This window comes from Petaurus breviceps, unplaced genomic scaffold (genome assembly GCF_028583685.1).
Source record: "Petaurus breviceps papuanus isolate PSGF00001 unplaced genomic scaffold, PetGlider_PUasm1.0 90819, whole genome shotgun sequence".
NCBI lineage: Eukaryota > Metazoa > Chordata > Mammalia > Diprotodontia > Petauridae > Petaurus > Petaurus breviceps.
The window spans coordinates 8,806-16,575 of record NW_027187350.1 but is presented as its reverse complement, the minus strand read 5'-3'; the positions used below and the strand labels follow the sequence as shown (position 1 = coordinate 16,575).

The 7,770-nt window shown below is 44.7% G+C and overlaps 1 pseudogene; it reads left to right on the top strand.

The window, feature by feature from the left end:
• Positions 1-4,725: 4,725 nt before the first annotated feature.
• Positions 4,726-7,477, top strand: LOC138147973 (HUWE1-associated protein modifying stress responses 1 pseudogene; annotated as a pseudogene).
• The last annotated feature ends 293 nt before the right edge of the window (positions 7,478-7,770 follow it).

The following is a 7,770-nucleotide window of genomic DNA, read 5'->3' as shown; positions in this document are numbered from 1 at the left end:
CCACGACACTCTAGAGCTCGCCCAAGACTAACTGTAGTATCCCCTAACCAAGGTACTGCAACAGAAACTAGCTCATCTGTAGAGACTGATCTGTACCCCTTCTGTGAAGCCATAGCTCTGCATGGTAAAGTTTTGGGTTTTTTTTTGCTTTTTGGAGGGCAATTGTCATTAAGTGACTTGCCCAAGGTCATCAAGGCTACTTTTTGTGTTAAGTGTCTAAGGCTGGATTCTAACTAGGGTCCTCCTGACTCCAAGTCCGGTATTCTATTCACTGCGCCATCTAGCTGCACCGATGGTAAAGCTTTTTAAATACATTTCTCTCCTAAAAATGATGAGGACTTGTTTGGACTTCTCTTTGTGCTCAGAGTTGAATTTCGGCTGCTGTCTATTATTTGTATTACAGCTAACAGTGTATTGACATTTTTAGGTGTTAGGAATATATAAGTAGGATGTTAACCCAGAATTTAGGTAAATAGATTATTAGATTACCAGGTAGTGCTAATCCCCTAATATCCCAAATGCTGTTTTGAGCTAAATGTTTTGTGCCAAATGTGTTAGTGTAATGCCATGCACAGAAGCTTTCCAGAAGAACTGCTACTGTGAACAACTTTTTTTAAAGTTCTGATTACTCAGTACAGTGATTACTCTATTCCATAACAAAAGCAAAACATCTATGGAAAATCAAGGTACAGCATAATTCAAAATACAGCATTCACCATATTTCAACTTATCACAGAAAATCACAATATAACATTCACAACATAGTCTCAAAGTAAAATAGTCACTCTTAAATTAAGTCAATCAGTCACTTATCAGTAGTATCAAAGGAATGCTGCTGAAACAGAAACCTGAAGGCTGGCTAGAGAAATGTGTTTTTCTTTTTTTTTTTCTTTTTGGAGGGGGGAGGGCAGGGCAATTGGGGTCAAGTGACTTGCCCAAGGTCACATGGCTAGTAAGTGTTAAGTGTCTGAGGCCTGATTTGAACTCAGGTCCTGACTCCTGACTCAGGTCCTGACTGTGCCACCTAGCCACCCTTAGTTTTCTTAAACCAATCTATGATAAAGTTATCTGCTCCTCCTGCTAAGAAGGTCTGCTCACTGAGAGCCTGGCCCACACTGAGAGAGTTAGCCCCCAGCTGCCTCCATCCAACCTCTCCTTCATTTTGTATGGCATCAGAGAGAAACCAAAATTACCCCACCACCCATCCACCTGGAGGAAAGACTCAGGGGCATGACCACAACATTTCCTAGAGCACTCAAGGAAAACGATTGTTTAAAGAGGCCTGCCACGTGGTGGATGATAGGGATTCCCTGTGACCTGAAAGGGAAGGATCACCAAAGTCAGGTGAAAATGAAGGTCCCTTGAGCTACTTGAGATAGAGTGATTATCTTCTAGGAACCACCCTCCCCACACTCACACCCTCCATCCTCACCAGAAATGTGCCTGATTTCTAGTTTTCCCAAAGAGACACACTATCAGTCTTGATTTGATGGCTGATGTACTCAAAAGAGTAAGTTAGGGCATCAGGTGCTTCTGGCAGCAGAAACCATCTCCAAGTGACCAGAGAGGTTGGGAGGTTTAGAACCTTAAGCCGGCTTCCTGTAGAAGCTCTCCATCTCTTCTGCAACCCTTGCTAGAGTTTTGACCTGGACATGTCACAGGTATGTGCTCATGGCAGTCTCTACTCCACTGCAGATGCATAGAGAGGTTCCCACGGCAACACTTCCTGCTACACAGGAAATCCTAGGCTCCTCTGTGGATGAGTATAGAAAAGGGGTGGCTAGGTGGCACAGTGAGTAAAGCAACGCCCCCGAAGTCAGGAGGATCTGAGTTCTGGCCTCAGACACTTAGCACACACACACACATAAACTAGCCGTGTAACCTTGGGAAAGTTACTTAAACCCAATTGCCCTCCAAAAGGGGGAGGGGGGTGTCATCTATTCAGCCTTAAGGAGGCAGGTTTGCTTCTTTGTTATATGGAGTCTTGCATTTCCCATTTGGTGAATGCAAAAACATGGAAATGGCACCTACATAGAATGAAAATAAGAATCATAGCATTAATTCATTTTAAAAATATTATTTTATTTCCCCACAATTACATATCTAGATCTCTTTTTAAACATTTTTTAAAAGTTTTAAATTCCAAATTCTATCCCTCCTTTTCTCTCTTCCTTTCTTCCTCCCCAAGAAGGCCAGCAGTCTCATAGAGATTAGACATGAACAATCATATTTTTTTATTTATTTTTAATTTTAATTTTAAAATTTATTTATTTTTAATCAATCATATTTAACCAAGTGAAGCACAATGAAAGAACAGAAAGCTTGCCAACAGTTTTCATGTGTGTGCTTTTACTGACTTGACTCGAAATGGGGTTATGTGTTTGTGTGTGTGTGTGTGTGTGTATGTTTAAAAGTGAGGCAGCCAGGTGGCTCAGCGAGTAAGAGCACCGGCTCCAGTGTCGGGATGACTTGGATCGAATCCCGGGCTCAGATACTCAGCACAACACCGTGTAACCTTGAGCAAGTTACTTAACCCCAGATTGCTTAACAAAAAAAAAAACGTGAGACTGAGAGTACGTGGGTGGGTGGGGGGGGTTGAGGGGAGGAGAGAGGAGGAGAGGGGGCGGGGGTAGCACTGCCTTCTCCCCCACCCCCGAGTTCCTCAGTTATCAGTGTGGACTCCCGGTGCAGGCTGGAACTGTGAGAGAGACGAGTCGGGGAGCCAGCTGACAAGAGGTGGCGGCGGCTCCGTGGCGACCGCTGCGCCATGGGAGGCACAGTAGGAGCAGGTCCTGTGGGCCGAGTGCGGATAGAGGCAGTGGCAGTGGTATTGCTCAACTCCCAAGTTAACCATAATGAACTTCATGTCAGCAAGCTTGCCAAGAATTTTCAGGGGATGTTAAAGGTATGCTTCTTAAAAGTGTAACTGACTTGACTCGCAACCAGGTTTCATGTGTGTGTTTTTAAAAGTGAGACTGAGAGCACGGGGGTGGGGGCCGTGTGGTGGGGGAGGAGGTGTCCGGACGGGTGCAGGGGAGGAGACCAGGGGAAGGCTAGCGCCTTCGCCCCCGACCCCGCGTTCCTTAGTTCTCAGTGTGGGTTCCCGGGTGCAGGCTGGGACTGTGAACGAGGGGCGTGGGGGAGCCGGTGGAGAGAGGCTGCGGGGACGTACACAACGCCCACCTCTGGAGTCAAGTCATACTCTTCAGAAGCATACACATAAAGTCCCCTTCCAGAGTCAGGTCACTCAGGCTCTTAAGAATCCTACACATAACATCCCCATCTCGAGCCAAGTCAGTTACACTCTTCAGAAGTCTACAGATAACGTCCCCTCTCTAGTCAAGTCACTTACAATCTTAAGAAATGTATACATAACGTCACCCTCTCCAGTAAAGTCAGTTACACTTTTAAGAAGCATACCCTTAACATCCCCTGAAAACTGTTGGCAAGCTTGCTGACATTCATTGTGGTTCAATTGTGAGTATTTAAGGAGATCCTCCAGCATCTAGTCAGACTAAATGTGATTTCTGTTCCTGTGACCACTCAGTCTCCAGATCATCTTTCTTGCCACTGGGGAAGGAGGCATCTCAGTTGCTGGGGGAGCTCTTCTGAAAGGTTGGCAGATTGAACTTTTCTTTCTGCTCACATTGAAAGAAGTGTCGACTTGTCAGTTTTCAAAGACAGACCTGAGGTTCCTTGGGACCAGTCTTCTGAGTTCTTGGACCTTGAGTTATGGCCTGGGCTCTCCTTTCTGGATCTTGGGTGTTTTGTTAGGGGGCAGGTGAGCCCTTTAAATTCTCTGGACTTCTGTGGGCATCAGGGCAGCTCATTCTGGTTCTGAGAGAATCATTAGGGGTCAGGGTTATTTCGGTTCCCTGGGAGTCCTCAGTGGTCAGGCCAGCCTTTTTGGCTCCATGGGGATAGCTAGGGTCCAACCGCATATTTTGGCTCTCAGGTGCATGCTAATCTTGGGATTTCAGGGGAGAATGAGGGTCTCCACTAGGCTTTTCATGGTCGGGGGCGGGTTAGTTCTTTGTCTGGAATTGGAGGTCCTGGATCTTCTCAGGTGTCGATTCCCCTGGAAGTCGGGGCAAGGAGACGCCTGCAGCCGGGGGACGAGACTCTTCCTGGTCTAGGTCTCAGGAAGTGCCAAGGGACATTCCCTAATCTCGCTGGGGCCTTCAGATATGTGCAGATAATCAACGAACAGAGATATGGACATAATTTAATATAAATTTAATATGGATCTTAATGAGGGCCCGGCAGTCTGAGTGTAGACTCAAATCAGATAGCCCGAGCAGGGGCAGAGCCAGAGTATTTAAAGACAAAAACCACAAAGTACTGATCAGATCCATACGCAAGAAGGAACTTTAAAAAGCAGAGGAATGCAATTGCTTAATTCTCAGTTTAGAACCTTATATGGTATATACTTAAGTTTCAATTTCCCAGAACAGAGTTCTTGACTATACCTTGGGCAGTGTCTCAGAAATATGCCTGGGACCTGGACTTTACATGAAGAAGGGTGCACAAAATGGTGGGGACTAAAACAAGATGGAGCGAGACTAGAGATTGAGTAAAACATTATTTGTCTGCTTTATAAAAGTGTAACTGACTTGACTGGAAACCAGGTTTCATATGTGTGCTTTTAAAAGTCAAACTGAGAACACGGGTGCGGGGTAGGGGGTCCGGGGGCGGGGGAGGGGAGGGACAAGGGTGGAGACCAGGGGAAGGGTAGCGTCTTTGCCCTCGCCCCCGCCCCCGTATTCCTTAGTTCTCAGTGTGGACTCCCAGGCGCAGGCTAGGACTGTGAGCGACTGGCGTGGGGGAGCCAGCGGAGAGCAGCAGCAGCGGCTCTAAGGCGGCCGCTGCGCCATTGGAGGGGCAGTAGGAGCAGGTCCTGCGGGCCGCGTGGGAAGAGAGGCAAAGGTAGTGGTAATGCTCGTCTCCCCGGCGGCGGGTCAGACCCGGGCTGGGTGGTGGGGTGTGTGGTGAGCTTGGGACCTGCGGGGTGGGGAGCTGAAGGAGTCCCCCGGGTGGAGGGGAGAGAGAATAGCCGGCCGCAGGGCCTCACCGCCAGCTCGCCGGAAGACGAGGACTACTAGAAAAAGGAAGAAGAAGCGTAGAGGAAGGAGGATGGAGCCTAAGAAGGAGGAAGGCGAATCGGAGATCCCGGAGCTCGGCCAGAGCATTGGTTCACCAAGTGGGCAGGGCCGGGCCGAGGCCCAGCAGGAGAAGCAGCTGCCCTCAGAGCTGCAAAAGAAGGCGGCCACTGCATAGCCGGAGCCCAAACAGCAGCAGCTGTGGCACCTCTTCCAGAATTCGGCCACCGCCGTGGCCCAGCTCTCCAAAGATGCGGCTCTTCCAAAATGCAGCCCCTGCCGTTACCCACCTCTACAAAGAAATCGTGGGTTCCCTCAACGAAGTTTGCAGCTAGGAACTCAGATTGGCTACGAGCATCACATTAGGGACGTGTTTGCATGGGGCCAAACACGCAGAAGAACTCTTCCTAGAGAAGACTTGATCACCTTCCTCTGTGGAAAATGCCTCCCCCAAGACTAACTGTAGTACCCCCTAACCGAGTTACTACGTACAACAGAAACTAGCTCATCTGTAGAGACTGATCTGTACCCCTTCCGTGAAGCCATAGCTCTGCATGGTAAAGCTTTTTTTTTTTTTTGCTTTTTGGAGGGCAGTTGGGGTTAAGTGACTTGCCCAAGGTCATCAAGGCTAGTTTTTGTGTAAAGTGTCTGAGGCTGTATTTGAACTCAGGTCCTCCTGACTCGAGGGCCGGTACTCTATTCACTGTGCCACCTAGCCTCCCCTATGGTAAAGCTTTTTCAAAACATTTCTCTGCTAAAAATGATGAGGACTTGTTTGGACTTCTTTTCATGCTCAGAGTTGAATTTCAGCTGTTGTCTATTATTTCTGTTACAGCTAATGTGTATTGATATTTGTATTTGTTAGGAATATAGCTAGAATTTAGCTAAACAGATTCTTAGATTGCCAGTTAGTCCTAATCCTCTAATGTCCCAAATGCTGTTTTGAGTTAAATGTTTTGTGCCAAATGTGTTAGCAGGCAATGAAAATAGTATGCCTGAATTTTCTGTGTTCTTAAAATTGGATTTTCTTACCTCATGTGCTGATTAATTTTTATGGCTAAATATACATTTCTTAGATTTTTTTTTTAGGTGTGACATCTATAATTATCATGGCCTACCTAATTGCAGCTAAGTATAAGGATTCACTGAGGTTCTAGCATGTAGATAATTTTTTTTCTTTCAGAAGTCTCTATAAAAGCATACTCGTTTTTCTAGTGGTTCAGTAGTGATGATGAGTTCATGACCAACCAGAGGTGGGAATAACAAATGAATTATTACTTTACTTTCTTTACTTTACCCTTAGTTACTTGTTAGTTGATATCATCTGGAACAACAGGGGTCCTACAAACTTATACACTTTCCTTTTCCCTGGGCTGGAATTAATACAAACCAAAGACATTTTGGTATCAACAGAATCAGATTCAGGAATGCAGTTTATTGAAAAGTATTTCCTTTCCTTTTCTTTTGTAATTTATTTTAATACTTGTAATGATGTTTGTCAAGGACTTGAAGATTTACATGGTACTTTTCCCTCCTCTTCAACTCAGATAATGTAAATATTATTACTGATGTACAGATGAGGAAAAAGATTCAGAAAAGTTAGGCATCTTAACCAATGCCACAGCCACACAAATAGTAAATAGCAGAGCTTGGATTTAAAGCTATCCCAGGTAACACATGTTCGTGTTCTATGTTCTTATAGATGTGGATAATGCTGTCTTTTAATCTAGATCACAGTCCATACATGTCTACTTGATACTATTTTTGTCCATATTCTCCTACAAATCCTCAGTAGAGCAAAGATGTACCTGTTGTGCTGGGGTTTATTGCATATTTTGGGTACTAGCCCAGAACTTGTCATATCTGTTATCACTGACATTCCATATAAGACCAGCCCCTTTCGTTTTACAAAATAACTTTTATTAATATTTTTGGTCTTCTTAACACCACCATGGGTCCATCCCATTTCCTTTTTCTGATCATCTATGTCCTAGAGAATTTCACTTATGCTACTTGTTGCATATAAGTCACAATTGGTAATAGTAAAAAATAAAAGTGAACCTCACTGAAAGTAATCAAACTGGAAAGCAGGTTTCACGTGTGACTTTACAAGTGAACCACACTGAACATCAAGTTTGACAGCAGTTTACATGTGTGCTTTTAAATCAACTAAGGACTAAACGGGGCTAATTTATCTGCTAATCAATGGAAGTCTAATTTTTAAAGTTGTTTGATTTTAAAAAAAAATTGATAAACCACTGTTGAAGACCTGACTACTTTGAGAATAACTTTAATCTAACAACACCAAATTAATCATTTAGTAAAACTTTTCTTCAAATAAACCCTAGCTCCTCCCAATGGGGCAAAATTTGCCCTAACCCACCCAAAATTGTCTCATGATCAGCAAACTGTATCCTTTTCTTTGTCTCTATCCAGTACAAACATTTTTCATTTTTAGGAAGAAGAGATTGGCACTGTCAAAACCTCAAACTCGACTTTAGAGACTCAGTCCCACAAAGGCTAGGAAGCCCCAATCTGAATGGGCAGCCCAATTAGAGCTCATTTGGGTTTTTTAGAAGCCACTTTGCTTTAAGGAAGTACAAACTAAGGTAATATTAACTCAGACCTGGAGTGTCCCAAATCTTGAGATTTGCTGTTCTTGTTATTGTTT